The 18676-nt window shown below is 40.8% G+C and overlaps 1 protein-coding gene across 2 annotated transcripts in view; it reads right to left on the reverse strand.

Moving 5' to 3' along the window:
* XRCC4 (X-ray repair cross complementing 4) overlaps window positions 1-18676 on the reverse strand; it is a 142788-nt gene that overhangs the window by 19337 nt on the left and 104775 nt on the right. The window contains exon 8 of one of the 2 annotated variants that reach the window (XR_008441438.1): window positions 8739-8928. The exons of the other annotated variant lie outside the window; for it this stretch is intronic. The gene's annotated coding sequence lies outside the window, so the exon portion shown is untranslated. The remainder of the gene's footprint in view (window positions 1-8738; window positions 8929-18676) is intronic. 2 annotated transcript variants of the gene reach the window in all.

Below are 18676 nucleotides of genomic sequence, written 5' to 3' on the forward strand. Positions count from 1 at the left end.
CTTGGCTATTAATCATTCAGAAAAACAAAACTAACAAAAAGGCCTTGTGTTTTCCACTGCCTAGCATTTCCTACATTTGACTTTAACGGGTGCCATTTCCAATGCTCCGTTCCACAAAGGAGTGGAACATATTTCTGCACACTTTAACACCTTGAAACCAGGGCAGATGATGGTGTGCATCCTCCCCTGCCAGCACGGTGGTGCCCTCGGGGACTCACAGCTCATGGCTGGTGGGTTTATGACACACAGCACAAGCCCGAGGGGATGATGAGCACGGGGCACACAAAGGAAGGAAACCAACCCAGATAATTTGTTAAAGCAGGCATTAAATAGGTTGGCAAGGCTTATTCTTCCAAAAGGCTGCATTTCTTGGATCTGGTCCAATAAATCACTTACCACAGAACTCTGAGGAGTTATGCAGAGATTTGGAAGTTAAATGTGTTTATATTTGTGTATAAATGCGTACATATTTGTTTTTCATTGCGATCAGTACAACCAGCACCTACCAGGATCCACCTACCACTTAACCCTGGATTTTTTTAAATGTACCAATTTTTGACCCAGGAAACTCTGTGATAAATTTTCTGCAAGCGTTGCCCCAGAGCAATGGGGATGGCAGAGCTTCACTTCCACCTCTACGTAGTTTTCCAACAAGCCTGTTCACTATGAGGCATTTTACCATATTCCCTTTTCATCTGAACTAGAGTCCCTCTACAAACGTCAGACCAAAGCAGAAATTTTATCTCCTAAAGACCATAAGAAAGCCATTCCATCCAAAAACCCTTTTGCATGGCAGCTGCATTTGCTGAGCTCTCCGTGGTGGTGCAAGGTTGTGTTTCCACTCTCCCCTTCCGCAGGTGGAGGAGGGCACACCTGTGCCAGGTTTCCCAAACCAAAAAGCCAGCAGCCTGTTTACTTTGGAGATTGTTTGGGCAGCACAGCACACAGCCAAAGCACCCGTCATGCTACCACAAGACCAGGGGGGGAAAAAAAAAAAAAAAAAAAAAAAAAAAAAAAAAAAAAAAAAAGTTGTGTTTGCCTCCCTTATAAAACGGAGAACAGAGCCCTTAACCTCATATAAAATGTCTAGACTCTGGATAAACAGTCACCAGTGCTGGTGCTGCTGCTGGTTACTGAGTTACCACGGGGACAGAGCTGTAGATTAATGCCAGCCATGCTCAGGGATGAGGAACAGGTCTGAGATAATCTCTGGGATAATCTTTGCCCTGGGATAATCCGCATGGCTGCCCCGAGGATGCAGCCACAGTCCCCACTCCACCCTCACTCCCAACCTGCAGGTGATCCTCAGCACAGATTCCATTTCCACTCGGGCATTTCTCACCACTGAGATGCAGCTGGAGCACCGGGAGGATTTGCAATGCCTCTGTCACTATTGCCATTTTATCTGTGTTTTTTAACACCAGCCCCCTCGGCATCAGGAGGCGAAGGCAATAATTCACAGAACACCGCCGGGAATTCAGGACAGAATTCCTGATTTCCTTCACAGAACCGAAGGAAACTTAGGTGAGCACACAAAATGTAAAGGGAAAGGGCACATTTTACTAGATGCAGGCAGCCTATTTCAGGATTGCAGGGTATTCTGTTGTGGTTCCACTCTATTGCCTTGATTGCACAAATTCAATTTGCTTCATTTTCTACGCACTGATACAATGCTTGTAGTTGACTATTACCCTCCACGTGTTTGATTCAGGTTTTGTTTCCTGGCACTGTGTAGATAAACTAATACAGTGCTGCTTTGGGGGAAAAAAAAAAAAAAAGTTTCCTGTATTCACATGATTACCCAAACAAAAAAGCAGTTTTTATTCATACTACTATTCCTAGTAAAAGACAACCAGAAATACAATGAGGTTGCTGTGCGAGGGATTTTTGTCAAAGACATGTTGGAGGTGACTCCAGCAAACAGGCTGGAAAGCTCACAGCCATTTCAGGAAGGTGAAAATGCCACACAAAGCACACATACCTATCAGCAGTGACTACCTTCCCAGGTGTTTCAGTACTGGGGGAAGTATTTATTAAAAAAAAAAAAAAATCCAGCCTTAACATGAGAGGACATCACCTGCTGCTGTTTCCACAAGAAGCAGGTTTGAAAGACCTAGAAACTGGGACAGCCTTAAAGGAATTTTCCAGGATTTCATCCAGGCATGCCTCTTCTCTGGCTGAAAACCATCTGGGCTCCTTGCTGAACAATCTTTAATCAAATTGTCTGTGACAAAGAGAAATATTAAGAAGAAAACTAAGAAAAAAATAATCAGGTCCACTTCCACCAGGGACCTAAGCAGTAGCCTGAATTAAGATTTAAAGACAGAAAAACTGGACAAATGCACTATTTCAACCTCATATTCCAAGCTACAGAGGCACAAACAGATAAATGTGTCAGTAAAATCAGCTTGCTTTTACTGCACAGTAAGCTCTTATGAATAACCAACTTCTCCCCAACACATTTTTAAAAGAATAATTTGTTCCTAGTCAAAAAGCCTGTGTGCCAAGTTTCAGCACAGAATAAAATCTTTACAGTGGAGTTATAAATTTTTTTTGAAAAGTGGGCTCTGTGTACTCACATAGACTTAACCATTACAAGGGCAGCAGGTGTCACTATAACAAATGATGTAAAGTTTAATTTAAACATCAGAGGTGATGTTTAAACACTGAAATACTTTGGAAATTGCCACAGGTCACTTAACATTTTTATATGAAAAAAAAAAAAAAAACCTGGAAAACCCTAACTCCTCTCCCTAACATTTAATTTTTTTTTTCCCCCTAGATGGCAAAGCAAAGAAAACACAGACATGGATTCTTTGTAATTAGCAGGACTGTGGTTTTACAGCCAAACGTGGGCCAAGAAGTGAAAAGTTAACAAATCATTAGACAACATACATTGCTCTGTATGAGAACCGTGGCAATCTGCAGAATAGCTCAGGATACACGAGCATGAGGTCAACTGTTTTGAGTAGATAATTGTTAAGTATAAGCATCCTTGCCTCACAGACAAGGCATGCAACAACACACAGGGACTCCTGGCACTTCCAAAACAATTATATTTGCCCACCACGTTACCTAAACAAATACAGGAAGCGTGGTCACTAATCACAGATATGATTTAAATATTAAGGAAAGGGGAAAAAAAAATTAATAATTCTATTTTCTTTCCTCCCCTCTCTCCATTTGTCTGCGAATCACCAGTTTCCATAGCAACTACACTGTTTACAACACAATAGCCTCTTCCTTTTCTTGCCCAGGCTCCCTGATGTTACAAACCACTTTAACACCTACTTAACTTTAAAGCTGGGGGACCCCTACAGCAGTGCTGGGGACCAGTGTGGGTGTTCTGCTCAATCCAGGGACAAAAAGGGAAGAGAACACAGAAGGAAAAGTAAAAAATGCAACATCTGTTTGCTTAGGGACGGCCCTCCATTCCCAGACTGCCCTTTTATTTCAACAAAAGGTTCGATTTTCAGGCTTACCTGCAGGTTTCCACACAGGAATCCTGCTCCTCCTGAGCCCAGACTCTGCTCAGGGCTGCACTCAGCTCCTGCAAAGATTGGTGATCAGTGTTTTACTCTGCACCTCATCACCACCCAGGCCAGCTTGGAGAGGGCTTGGAGCAACCTGGGGCAGTGGAAAGGTGGAATGGGATGAGCTTTAAGGTCCTTTCCAACCCAAAGCAGTGAGGAACTCCGTGAATAATTCACCACCACGGCGCTCTCGCCGCTGCTGCTGTCACTACCTGTCCACAACAACAAACAAAAAAGCCTTAAAATCAGCAATTTGAGCCAAACTTAACGTGCAAAAAAAGAAATGAAATTGTCCGTGAGGAGGTTTAGGCGGAAGTTTTAAGTTTTTAGTTTTGTCCTAAGAATAACATGGTCTGTGGGGAGATGGGGTGAGGGGCTGGAAGAGGTCTGTGCTCCTTCCTCAGGACCCAGAGCCTTTTTTTTTTTTTTTCTTTTCTTTTCTTTTTTTTTTTTTTGTCTGAGGAAGCCTCACCGTGGTGCCCAGCAGTAGCTGCTGCTCCTGGCAGCCTGACCTCCAGAAAATGCTGCTGGGAGCATCAATCTCATCCCTGCAACAGCAACCTGTGTCTGCAGATAACTGGAGCTCTTCCTTTTCTGCAAATGAACATTTTAATCCCAGGAATACGAATATTATCTGTTAGGGTGGTTTTTTTGTTGTTGTTTTTTTGGGTTTTTTTTGTGGTTTTTTTTTTTTTTTTTTTTTTTTTTTTTTTTTTCTTTTTGGTGTTTTTTTTTTTTTTTTTTTTTTTTTTTTGGTGGTTTGTTGTTTTCTCTTTTTCTCTCTCTTTTGCTCCAGCATAACAACTCTGGCCCCATTTCAACAATGCACTTAAGCATGTGCTTAGTTTTAAGCAGATGAATAGGCCTGTTGAAAAAATGCTCCAGTTAAGCACAAAATTAATAATGTGCCTCAGTGTTTTGGATTAGGCTTTAATTGCAGGAAAAGTTTAAAGCCATATTGTATAACGCTTAAACATCCACCCATAACCAAGTTATGCTTTTTCTTAAAAACAAAAAAAAACCCCCAAAAAACTCCCAAACTGTAGCAATGTTCCCTGCAAGAACCAAAGTACAGGGTTAAATGTCCCTAAGATGAAACCAAAGTTATCCTGCAATGTGATAATAAAAACAGATGTGTGAATTTCATGCTAATCTTTGCTGTCACACACAAAGGAGATTTTTTTCATCAGTCTCCATAACTCAGATGATACAGTTTAAAAATACCAGTTTGGTGTCTTTTTCGCTAATTTGGTTCTGTTTTCAAACCCCAAACACATTAAATCAGGTAATCACAATTCCAGACCACACATGCCAGCATCTCTTCACATACTTTACAGGAGACCTTCACGGGTTTTTGTTTGCTTGGTTGGTTTTTTTTTTAAGTGGAAATTATAATTCCTTGTATCACTACCCTCCCCATCTACCTATAAAAAAAAAAAAAAACAAACTTATTTCAATTTTATTGTGAAATATCCCAAATAACCATTTTAAATGGCAAAGGAGCCAACGTGAACATGGAATACACACGGATTTCTTCCCTCCTTATGAAGGAGGTGTCTATCAGGATGAATTTAGCAAGAAGTGAGATTTTTTTTTTTTTTTTTTTTTGGTGGCCATCCCGCCCAACCTTAACGCCCATCACAGAGAATTTCATCCGTCCTTGTGAAAGGAGAAATCTCCCAGAAATCCTAAGCCAGAACTGGAAATCTGAAGGGTTTTATTTAGCACAGCAGTGATACCTGGTGCATTACGAGACAAAGAGAGGTGCAGGATGGTCTGGAAGGAGGGGAACAGACAGGAAGGGAACCTGTGGCCTGGAGCAGGGGTAAATACAAACTGCTGACAACAGAGAATGAACCCTGGCACTAAATATGAACTGGTCACGAGTCAGTGAGCACACGGCTGAAACCTGAGCACAGGAGGGACTGTGAAGCCCCTAAATTCAGCGGGAGGATTTGGTATTCAGCCCCAGCCCCCAGCTGCCTCAAAGGCACAGAATTCTGTGTCTCGCTCGAAGGAGGTCCCACGCCAGGAGCATCCCCCGTGCCATTTACAGCAAAATATTTATGGGGCAGTTGATAGGAAAAGCACAGAGCCAGAGGAAAGGGATGAAAAGGCCACAAGGCATTTCTCTCTGCAGCTGTCAGAAAGGGGGCTGCACACCAGGAAAAAAAAAAAAAAAACAAAAAACCAAAAAAAAAAGCTCCAAGAAGTTTTTGCAGTGTTTTTTTTTTTTATTCCCCCCCTCAAGAGACATGGATACAATGATACCTATTCAGCAGCCTGAGCCTCAGAAAAACAGAGAATTATACTTCTCTGCCTCTATGTGCAGTTCTCTGTTCACATACATTGTCCAACACCAAAGGAGACAGAGGGAGAATGTGGTTTCTGTAACAAAAAAGAACTGTGTCTGTTGGGACCCTCGACGTGTTGGAAATACCAGACTTCCATTCACACCATCCACGTAGCAAGGCTTCTCAAAAGATAAAGAAAAATATTTTATCAAACTGAATCAATACTGGACTTTCTCACCAAGCACTGCAGTGCCTTATTCCTACAGGGTTGCCTGAGAGCTGTGGTTTAGAAACCACCACCATCACAAAAATCAATTTTTTTTATTATTAATTACAAGAATTTTCCTCGCAGTCGTCGTGGGAACAGTGCTCACATATTGATCTCTCCTAAGGCAGCTCCAGAAGCAATCTAACCACCTTATTCTGCCATCTCTGCAGAGAAAGTCCCCACAAGTTATTAAAAACCTCATTTCTACCGGGCTGTGCCTCTGAACCGTCGGATTTCTGCCTCCTGGGTCAGAAAGGACCACTCAGGGACACCTCAGCATGGGAGACAGGAACTGTGCCAGCTTTCCTTTATTTGTACCAGCCCAGGGGATCCTTCCCAGCCAAACACTGCCCAGGGTAAGAGAGAAGCAACCTCTGAGGATCTGACAGCCAGTGCTGAAGAATTGTTTTTTAAGTGTACATCAAATAAAAGACACTGATGGCGAGACTGTGGAGCAGCCTCATCCATTGACTATTTTAAAACTCGTATTTTTCCCTCCAAAATCAGATTACACGGGAGCGAAGATAAAAACAAGCAATCATCATCTGGAAAATAAATAATGCAAGTAGGACATTTCAATACATTTTTGCTTGATGGTTTTTGTCTCCTTTGAACGCCACATGGTTGATACCTGATGTGGTTGTGTCAGTATCTTCCCCAGATGTTGTGAAAACAACAAGCTAGGGCAGGAAAGCAATGAGGAAGAAATCCCTGCATTTCCTGCACTCATGAAGCAGTTCAGAAATAGCAAAGGTTCTGATAAATGACAAATCATAGTTCATAAAATAAATAATAAATGATAAATGAAAATAATAAATTTAAAAAGTGATAAATGATAGTTCATTTGTGGGTTGAGATTTGAACCATGAACAGGTGGGAGAAGGTTGCCTCTGACCCTGCTCCAGGCACAGCCACTGCAGAACAAGAATGAGGATAAAATCAGAGAGTTTGGACAAAGGGAAGCACAATAAATTCCAGTGACACCGTTAGTCACAGTCTCGTATCTCATTAATGTTGTGGCCTTCATGGCTGAGTAATTTTCATGCAAATAGGAAGCACTAACATCTTCATTTCATCATTAATAAAGTAATTGATTTATTATTTATTTAAAATCACTGGTGTCCTTCCACCATGCCCTAAAACGAAAGGGGTGCACGGTGCTGGGGGGAAAAAAACTTTTATACTGGTGGAATCACATGATATAGCAATATAGATATATTATTTTCCCTGATATAGGCCCATCAGAGTGCACACAGCAAGGTTTATGCATGCTAACCTGGAGAGCAGCAGGAATATTCAGCACAAACTGCAAAAAAGCTGAGACATTTATATGTAGTTCCCTGCACTGCAACCAAAATACTTACACCGCTTTGATTTTAACAATATTATTTAAAACTTGCTTCAAATTTCCCTTTTTCCCTCTACAGACAAATTGAAATAATAGATGCAGGAGCATAATCATGTTTGGCAATTGGTGAGAGTTTTGAAAACTGCTATTTTTTATGCCATGGTTTGAAGAGCAAATAGACTTCCATGTTTTTGTATCTGCTGGATTGTATTCATGCAGTAAAACCTGTGCAAAATTGTTTGCTTGTCTCTGGGCTTGACAGTGATTTCAGAATTTCACAGCAAAATGGCTTTTGGTGCACGGTGCAACCTGCAAACTTCTCTTCAACAGTTTCTTTTTGCTAGCTAAGTGACAAAAACACAAAACAAACAAGAAAAAAAACAAGCCAAACCAACCAACCAAACAAACAAAAAAACCCCACCAAACACAAGCAATTTTTGCCACATAACCATTCTCAGCACACATTCAGGCAGGTCTAATTCACCTTTTTTCCCCTTTGGCAATACCTGAAATGACATGGAACACGTTTGAAAGATGAATGCCTTGAACTGAAAATGTTTTTTATGGAGCTGGACCTTACTGGGGTGCCACAGTGAGCTGAGTTTTCCCCACAGGACTGAATTTCTCTTTTGTTATAAATACTTTGCCATGGACATGTAAATGCAGCTTTAATTTTTCTCCCACCTCTGGCTCTTCCAATTGTTTAATTTTCGTAGCAAATGAACCAGATTTAGTGGCCAGGAAGGCAAGACTTCACCAAAATGGAAGATGAATATGTGGTAGCCACAGAAGTTGTTATTCTCACCTCAATTCTCCTTTTCCCCTAACAAAAAATTTATTATAGCACTTTTACTGAACAACAACTACACAAAACTGTGAGTTTCCAGCATAAAGGAACAATGCATTTTCTTGTATTTTGTTTCCTGATAAGCACAAAACCTGTAGGAACATATTTTATAATTTGCTTACACCTACTGGGAAAGTAGCATTAATATTAAGGTAACAGATGGTGTCTTTTTTATGTCCAGAACATGAATAACTGAGATACCTACACTGAGTTAAGATGGTATTTTTCTGTAAAGCAACTTGGCAGGATAGATCATAAACCACTTCCAATTCCAAAAGGCATAATTTTCTGTATTACATGAAGCAAAAAAAACCCATCAAAATCCAAAATAGCCTTTCCTGCACATAATGAAATTCCTCCCTTATGCCACCACCTAACTTTTCGAGACGTGAAGTGACTTAAAATGAAAAAAACAGAGTTTCAAAAGGAGCAGTACGTGTTCCCTCACCCTTTTCTTTCCTGTGCTGTGGTCTGCACCTCTCTCCATGGACCTCAGTTCAAGAGCCAATCGTGCAAATGCTCACTTCCCAGGTGCAGCACCACCCCGAGAAGCTCCAGTGGAGCCTGAGGAGATGAAAAAGGAGTATCCCAGGAGAGCAGTGCTGGCTCAGGAATGCAGACAGGGTGTCCAGAGGGTGCTGCACAGTGAATACAGAAAGAGTCTGGTGTTTACGTTGGGGTTGCACTGTCCTGACCAGCAGTGGATTTTATCAACCAAGAGAGGCAAATTCAAACTGCAACAGCCCCCTTCACAAATCTCAGCTCTGAAGAGTCAAACATAAATGCTTGATGTTGCTGTTTTCCCACTAATTCCAGTGGGAACTCTTTAATAAAGATCTGTTACTTATTCAGCTGCTATTACATTAGTATTTAGAATAAACACTACATTTCTGAAGATACCCATAGATAAAGGGGGATATTCTCACAGAATTGTAAGGCAGAGGCTTCATGAACAGCCAGCTCTGCAGTGTCCTGCAGCTCAGATTTCAGATGGCTAGGTGAGAAAATACATGGGATTTATTTTCAAACATTTAGCATCTGCAGTAAACCCAGACTAAGACAGTAAAAAACTCAAGCCCACATTTCCAGGTCTCTGTCATTATGGCCTCTAATGAGAATTGCTGCTGTTGACATTTCAGTGGATGACAAACTCCATAAAGCAGGGGTTTGTTTACGAGTACTGATGCTTTAAAGCAGCTGGCCATGACTCTTCAGCACAGGAATTATTTTAGCAGCACATCTGCCGTGACACTCACTGCTCACTGCGATAGTCAGGAAACCAACAGCAGGGTGGGAACACAGTTTAGGGGGAAAAAAGGAAGAATCACCCCAAAATCCTGCAGGAAGTGGTGGAGGAGAAAGGTTTGGGCACGGTGGGTGCTCAGAGGCAGCCAAGATTAAGGGAATTAAAAGTGGTTATATTTACTGAAGGGCCTTCAGGTAGATTTTGGGCAGGCAAAACCCCCCCAGGGGCTGCACCCAAAAATGAACCACGGGTCACAGGTTTTCACACTTTTATAAGTTTGGTCCATTTGCACATTTGGGGTTGATCTAACAATTACAGCTTCAGGTAATGAAGTCATTCACCCCAAGTTTGCTCCCCAAACTCATTTTTGTTCCCATTTCTGGGCCCTGGGGCAGTGAGGTGTCCTTGGTTGCCAGGCCTGGAGAGGAATTGTTGTGTCTGCCCAAAATGGGACAGCAGCAGCTGACACTGAATGTGGAGCTGAGAGTTATACACTAAAGAGCTGCAGGATCACAAAATCATGAAAAAATATAAAAGCTACAATCCTGAGGCATCAACATCTCTTTCTCCCCAAGGCTGTGCCAGTGCTGGGGGCACAGAGGCCCCTCAGGTGTCACACCCACCTGCATTCCCAGGAAAAACAAGCCAGCAAAACACAGAAGTTGCAGCATTCTGGTAATGAAACAATTACCCACTTCAGAATAATGATAAAAAAAAAAAAAAAAAAAAAAAAAGCACCTTCCACAAGGGAGTTTCTTTCCCTTCTTTGTTTTTTTCCCCCCTTCCCTCCCCCTGGAAATACGTGTAGTCTACACCCCTTTTATCCTTTCCATTAGTTATTTTAAGGGCTACGGATTATTCTGATGTAAAGCAAAATGAAAATAAGAGTATTTCACACAATGTATCAGAGAACCCAGTTTAAAAATGCATAGCCTCATGCCTTGGGCCTCTAAAAACACTCCTAAAAATCAACCAATTCAATGCTTTTCATGTCAGTCATACACAGAGGTCTCCAGTGCCTCTGAATTTTATGAGCTGTCACTCATCCCAATCCCAGAGGTGCTCCTACTAAATACAAGCTTAATGACCCTAGAAAGAATGGCTGAATATTTCCATGCTACAAAAATGTAAATTAAAAGCACAACGGTAATTGAAATTAAAGATTAAAAAAAAAAAAAAAACCCAAAAAACCACAAAAAAACCCAAACAAACCCCCCCCAAAAAACCCACCAAAAATAAAAACCAACACCACTGGCAATTTCTCCTTAAACAGCATCTCTGTATTGGATATGAGCTTTGTTCACACTGAAATACAGATTTTAGTCTCAGAGGGATGAAAATGATGCTCAAAAACATCTGCAGAAAGTAAATGCAAGGTAATCTGCATTACCTTGAGACAATGAAGATTAGAGGGTAATAATTCCTTATAATACATAATGTCACCTGATTAATTGTATTTCCACTCTTACGAGAAACCAGAAAAATTTCTGTTGTCAGTCACAATCACTGACCATACTGCTCACTTGAAATTTAAGTTTCATTGTCCCTTTATATCAAAGATGGGGATAATCTACAAAATTTAGTGCACTGCCCCAAAATTCAGTGTGCACCTGAGCTGCCTGATGGAAAACTACCAGTAAGAAGCCAAGTTATATCACAGATATTGAACACACAAACAGAAGAAATACAATTTTAATAATGATTTGCAGGGTGTTGATCAAAGAAATAAAACACTCCAGCAGAAAAAGAGAGGGAATTAATGCCTGTATCTGTTCTGTTGGTGAAAGTAACTGAACTGGCTGCCAGGTGTGTAATATTGTGGATAACTTATCATAGAATTATGGAATGGTTTGTGTTGGAATGGAGTTTTATTCAGGTTATTCAGTCCAAGGCCCCTCCATGAGGGTCTCCTCCTTGCCATAGTTGTATTGGAGGTGTTAAGAAATAAAATAAAATGGCCTGGAAGTTCTGTTACCTGCTTGCCTTATTAGTCTATTAAAAAAAAAAATCATCTGAAGATTCAGGTTAGAGCATTCAGCTGATACCAATCAATATTCTCATCAGCTCCACTCATTAAAATAAGCTGAAGTACCAGATCCAGTGAGGGCATAGAAATAAAACAGACTTTTTAAATATATATTTAAGTCAATATATCCTGTGTTACCAACATGGCAGCTCTGAAAATCAAATGAGCTGTGCAGACTGACAGGAGTATTGTTAACACCTTCATTTCACCTTTGTAGGCATGCCACACTTCTCATCTTTCAGCATAAAAACACAAAATACTGGCATGAACCACCACTGTTACACTAATCCTTCACACTTTACATGTAAAGGCACTGTTGGAAAAGTGCAAAGCTACTTTAAGTTCTTTTACACTCATGAAAAGGTTTTTATTGTGAAACTAAGGAGTGACCTACTTCTGCCGACTTTTCAACGAATAAAAGCTCCGATAAAAAAAAAAAAAAATAGGTATCAGTGATGACAAAAGCAGAACCACAAACTGCTGATAAGGCTCCTGATATTGATGGGAGTACATTCCCTGATGTTAATATTACACCTGACAAGTGGAAGGGCTGGGGCTGTGAAGAGTCACTTCCCAGGAAGAACAGAAGAGGGAAATTTCTTGCCTGCTGAAAAGCGAAACGGAAAGTGCTAACCAAGAACCAAACTTCCACAAAAACAAGCTACGTTTGGAGGCCCGCCATGCTGATTATACATAAATTACATGCTGTAATTTGAATATTATAGACAGACTTCTTAATTGTTAATTATTACAGTGGATGTGCAGAAAGCCTGCCCTCTAAAAGATCCACCAGATCAGTACCAGTGTTATTGCTTTTTTTTTTAAATAGTCTTAAATTGGACTAAGTCCTACTGATTTCCTGATAAGTAAACAAAAACCAAACCGAACCAAAATTTTGGGTGTACTTTACCCTTTTTATGGACTAGGAAAGCATGTTCTTCTTAACTTTTGAATGTAGAACTGGGGAACAACCCAGAGAATTGAGAGAAAAGTACTCATATAAGAATCATGTAATATTACTAGGGAGGTTTTATGATTATTTTTTTGGTACCACCATAAAGAACAAGAATACCTCAAGTAAAACATGTCGTCTCAGTGTATGTCTGCTAAAATAGGTTTTCCTGAGGGTGCTGTATTTATTTCACAGAATTTGGGAACACGAGAATAGTCCTCATCTTCCCAGTTTGTGTCTTTCCTGGAAAGTATCAAGACACAACAGCAACAGCAAACCTAAATTCGGAAATATGAATTAAGCAGCACCCCCAGGTCCTTATTAACACACACAATCAACTCCTTGCCAACGTCTTGAGTTTTAAAACATTGCAATTAATTAATTCTCCAACACTGATCTTTGTGAGTTATTTCATAAATACTCAGTGTTTAAAAGAAACAGTAATTTTCCTCACCAAAACTGCTGCTGGGGTAACACCTTGGGACACTGAAACAAATGCTATTTATAACATCCAGCAGTAACTCAATATCATCAGGCATTCAAATATATGCCTTCAGCTCCAGCATTTCCCTAAAGCATTCAATCCTTTTAAAGACCCAGTTTTTTTGTGGCAGCGGTTAAAAAAAAATGTTCCTTCCACTTGATTAAGGGAACCATTTCATTCCCTAAAGGTATCAGATGTTACCTGTCAGGAACAGAGACAAGAATTGAGCCTTGTTTTACGGAAGAAATATTAAAAACACAGGACAAAATCAGCGTCACTGCAATGAGCTGGTGAATTATGGTGTTTGGGAAGCAGAGCTTTGGTTTAAAGCTGCTGGCTAAGGTTTAATCCAGGAAACAGCAAAACCAATACACACGCACACAAAATAGAAAAAAAAAAAAAAAAAAAAAAGGAAGAAAGAAAGGGGAAAAAAAAGGGAAAAAAAAAGAAGAAAAGGGAAAAAAAAAACCAGAAAGCTGCTTGGAAAGGCTTGTAGAAGTTGATAAAGGCTATCAGCAGGAGTTTGTGTTCTGTCATAGTGAAAGGAGACAAGGTGGGAGTCACCCCTCCAAACAGAAGGATTCAGTGTTGATTTTTGTTTTAAATCCCTGCCACAAGGTGAGGGCAGCAGCAGCAGGGGCTGCTGTGCTCGCTGCGGGAAGAAACAAATCTGTTTATAATTATTATTTTTATGGGACCAGTAATTCTAGGCCTGATAAGTAATGTAGAAATAAAATAAATAAGAAAATTAAACGAGAAACAAATGAGGAATTCTGCCTCTCCTGTGCTGTAGGTCTGGGCTTCCTGAGGGGGTGAAGGATGAGTCAGGGTGACTCAAACCCCCGTCACGCCGGCGCAGGGGGAATTGAGAGGGTAAAACCTTCTGTTTTACCCTCAAAGTGGGTGATCTGGTCCCAGCACTGCTCCAGCATTAGTCATCCCATGGCAATAAACCCGTGGAACGCTAAAAACTCTTTGCCATAAAGACGGAAAGTCAAAGAAACAGAAAAAAAAAAAATATATATATATATAAAAATGAGCTAAGAAGGAGGAACAATGTGGATGATCTTGCATGACATGAACCTTTTGAAAAGACTGCTTGGCCCCTGCACACAAAAGCAGTGGGCAGGGAACGCCCCCAAACCTGAGCACAGGTCTTGAGCCACACCTGGATCACCTGTCAGCCTGGTCTGGCCACACCAGACCTAAAACCACACATTTTGTGCTAAATTCAGCATCATCAGCTGGGTCCTTGTACCAATCCCAGAGCACTGGGTGAAAAGCCTTGTCACTGCAAGCATGGGTATTTGCTGACTTGAAAAATCAGACTGATTCTGTGACTTCATGTCTTCAGGTAAGAACTGCAGGAGGGTGGGTGGGGGAACCACATCCCACCCCTGGAGCACAGCTCACTGAGAGAATGGCCAGAAATTCACACATTCACAGGGAAAAGACAGCAAAAAGGTTACAAAATGCCCCTTTGCAGCCCAAGGGCTGCTCTGCTGTGCATAATTTCAGGATTTTTGGCAGGAGCACAGTTTAATTTGCCTCTGAAGAGCCTTGTTTACTTGCATTTCCCTCTCACCAAGAACAAGCTGCCACTTCTAACCTTGTTCCAACATAGACACAAACCTGAGTGGGATTCAGTGTATGGCTGCTCCATGGCAGAGCTATCTGCCTTAAAAAAAAAAAAAAACAAAACAAAAAAACCCAAAAAAAGGTTAGGAAAACAATGAAACAATGACATAAATTAAAAGCTTATAACTCTACACCATTACCATGAGAGGAAAATAGCTCTTATGCCAGGGCTCAGTCACAAAAATAGATTAGAATCTTGTCAGTTCTAGAGTTAGTTAGTTATTTGGAACATTAAAAAAAAATTTCCCATGTTTTCAAGAAAAAAAAAGAAAGAGTCCTGGAATGGGTATCTAAATGGGACAGGAAGACTGGAAACAAATGCACAGCTGCAGAGTGAAACTTACAAATTTAATTATGCATGATTGCTAACTATCAATTTTGTTGCTAAAGTAGTATCATCACCAGTAATAAGAAGAACAACAATTTATCTAATTTCATGGTGCTTGCAATTATGAAATTCTTTTATGTATGATATTAAGCACGATTTTAACAAAAAAAAAATATAATTCAATTGGAAAGAAAAACCACAAAGTTCCAGAATAATTCTACATTCCAGAAACATATCCAGTTGGAATTTTCTCTTCCTGCACCCCCACCTGCTTTTTTCGTAATCAACTGAGATACACAGGAACTTTCTAACAGTAAAAATAAATAAAAATAAATGCTTAATGGAACAAAATGAAATTACTGAATATTCCATCCGGGATATACAAGACATGTCAGCCTAATTGTGTTAGTCAGGGAGGAAAGTAAAAAATACCGTTAGAAAACCTTCCATATTTTTCGTTTTAGGAAGGTAACCTTTGTGTCCCACATACATTAAAAAAAAAAAAAAAAACAAACCAAAAGCAAAAAAAAACCACCCAACCCTACTAAACAAAATTAATCACCTGGAAAAGATAGAAAACATCAGGAGTTCTACTGCCCACAATTTCAGACGAAACTCTATTGAGAGTGCTTAACCAGCAGAAGGAAAGGAAGGGCAATGCAAAAGCCGGAAAAAAGGAAATAGTCTGTTATCAAAGGACTATTAATTGCTCCCCAAGTAAGAGCAAGTGATGATCTTCTTCCTTTATTTACTCGGACGTTCAGCTGTCTAATCAAAGAAACGTTGTGCTGGCTGGGCTGAAAGAAAACTGTACCTTTTGTTTTGGTGATTGCCCACTAGACCTTAAGGGCTTTCATTGGATCAGTTTTACAGCTCGCTGCTGCACTTTAGGGAAGCAAAGGAGCAGCAGGCAGCTCCCAGCCTACACTTGCACTGCCAGGAAACAGGAACAGGGCTCTGGAGCATCACCCACCTCGATTTTGTGGTTGTTGCTGTTTGGTTGGTCCTCCCTCCAGAGCTGCAGCTTCTGGTTATACTCAATTTACTGTATTTGCAAGTATGAATTTCTAATTATAAGTAGCTGGTAATATTCAAGCAAATAGATTTAAAAAAAAAAAAAAAAAGAGCTAAAACAAAGCACCTTTCCACAGAGAAGACAAAGGTTACGGGTTTTGAGAGCTTGCACTCCCTGCTCTCCTAGCAGAGCAGTTTGGCACTAGCTTTTTGTGACTTTTGGATTTGCCACAGTTCCAGTGGCTCTCTTGCAGCTTGTAATAAAGTAAATTAATAACATAAAGTAAGTTTTATATAACATATAGTAAGTTTCTTACTACCTTGCAGACCCTCAGAATGTTAGATTTTTGCCTTCAACTATACAAGAAAACATGGAAATGCGCCTCTTCCTTTTGTCCTCCCTGCATCCCCCATGCACAATCCATTACCAAAGCCATGAAAGTATAAAAGTGTCAGGTCCTCTTTCTCTTCAGAGCAGCAAGTTTTGTAATTTGCCTGCAGGCAGAATAGGAACAAGCAGCTTTTCAAGGTTTTTATGGCCTGAAAGAATTCTTACAACAGCAAAATTATTTTGGAAGAAAATTTCTTAACTCCTGCCGGAGAGAGCAAAGATGTTCCAGATGATCTGTAAATGATATCTAATGTATGCTGACTTCCCCCCCCCCCCCCAGTCTAAATTTGCTCCATTCTGCCTTTCTAAGGATTTTTTTATATTGAGAAGAGAATATTTATAATAATGGATACCATTACAGAATGTGTGTGCAGAGGCTGAAAACGACCACAGGCACATTTCTTGGGGCATGTAAGGCTTTATAGTCATTTGTGTGTGAGATGAGGCCTACAGGAGTGAAGAAAACCTTCACTCCTGATACTTAGCAACACAATTTTTTTTTTATTCAAGATGTTTATGACTCTGCAGATGTTACAGGTTTATTTCTTTCCTTCTAGGCTGAGTGAGCACAGCAAATTGTCCCCCCGGGAACTCACGAGCCAAGGCACACTCTACTATCCCAGAAAACATCTCTCTGCATCCACAGGAATAAAACACCATTAAAAACCCAGTCTTAAGGGGCTGGTGAACCTTCTGCTTTACTGGTCCTGACCAGAATTCTGGCACATCTGTGAGACAATCACAGAAAATGGGCAATTTATGGAAAAGCTTTCAGCGCAGCAGCCTCGGCTCAGGGTGGGACTCTGTTATTTCATGACCCCCCTCTCACCCCACCTGAGGAGAGGGGCAGTGAGATGAAAGAGGGGTAATCAGGCACACTAAAAGGTCTTGGCTGGCAGGGATGGGGCAGGATCACTCAGGAAGCAACAACATGAGCCATTGTATCCCAAACCTGTCCCGACAAAGGCGGCTCTGTCGCTCTGTTTACTTTTCCCAGTTTGTCTCGCTTTATGCCTTTGATAAACTGTCAGGACTAGTTCCTCCAAGGACTATATTCCCCCCAAAAACCTCTCTCTGCCAGCCTCACATATGGTACAGTTTCTTGTGCTTCAGGAGCCTGCAGTTCTCATAAGAGCTCTTCATGTTTTCCATAATAATTTCAATCCTTTTCGCATTATTTTCCAGCTGTGCTGCGTACGGGCTGAGCAGCACCACAAATCCTGCCCTGCGTTACTCACTTTCAGCTGCTGCTGCAGCCCTGTGGGCTAAGCTGCAGAAATATGAAAAAGTACAGAATCAGATAGCTGAATGCCAAACATACTAACAGTTTGCGCACAAAACAGATGAAATTACTAATGTTACCCAGCCCCTGAAATAAAGCAAAGTTGAAATCTGATTACTTTGGCTCCCAACAAGAAAAATGATCAAGTTTCTCTGCCCCAGAGGCAATTTTTATCAAAGCTGATCAGGCTGAACTACCCCTCAGAAATTACCAGTATTGGAAAGAGCAGGACATGTACTGGATAAAATAACATTTTTATAAGGTCTTGAGACAGTCAGGACTTTTCTATTTTTCAAACACACAGGAAGAGCAACAGGAGAACAATTCCTCAAAAAGAGACTCCTGTGCTAAGGGAGCATCCACAGGGTCTGGCTTTGCCTCCTCTGGAGCTGGGGGATAAAAAGGGATAATTGTGGAGTCAGAGTGTAATTCAGGAACTTGTGCAATACCACTGCCCTTTAAATTCACTGATTAAACAAATAGCTTATTTTGCAGAAATTTGCCTATGTAATCAAGCTTATAGCAAGGCCTAGAATACAAGAACTGTTAATACCAGGGTGACTAAGCCGTCCACTTGCAAAAGCCAGACAAAAAGGGGATAAAATGCATGTCTGAGGACGGGAAATGTTTCACACTGAGAGCACAGAGTGGCCTTTTTCTGAAGAATGATTAGTGCTCTGCAGCTGCCCTGACCTCATTATATTCACTCTGCTGAAATTCAAACTTCCTATTCCGACAGTTTGTTCGGAAGGTGAAGGAAGAGGGATTTTTTTTTTTTTTTTTTTTTTTTTTAAATTTGCCAGTCATGGATGATTACACACCTTCCTTCCACTGACAGCCAAGGGGAGACACAAGCCTAAACAGCACTTTTGCCCTCCAGAACCTCCCTGCTAGGAAGGCAGCTCCTGGCAAGCAGGCTTTGTGCTGAACAATTCCAGCTGCCCATTTTTGCTTGCCATCCCTCTGAGCTCCAGCAGCCACAGCTCAGATTGAGAAATCACCTCTGGCAAGCCTGAAACAGATTG

This window comes from Vidua macroura, chromosome Z (assembly GCF_024509145.1).
Source record: "Vidua macroura isolate BioBank_ID:100142 chromosome Z, ASM2450914v1, whole genome shotgun sequence".
In the NCBI taxonomy this organism is placed as follows: domain Eukaryota; kingdom Metazoa; phylum Chordata; class Aves; order Passeriformes; family Viduidae; genus Vidua; species Vidua macroura.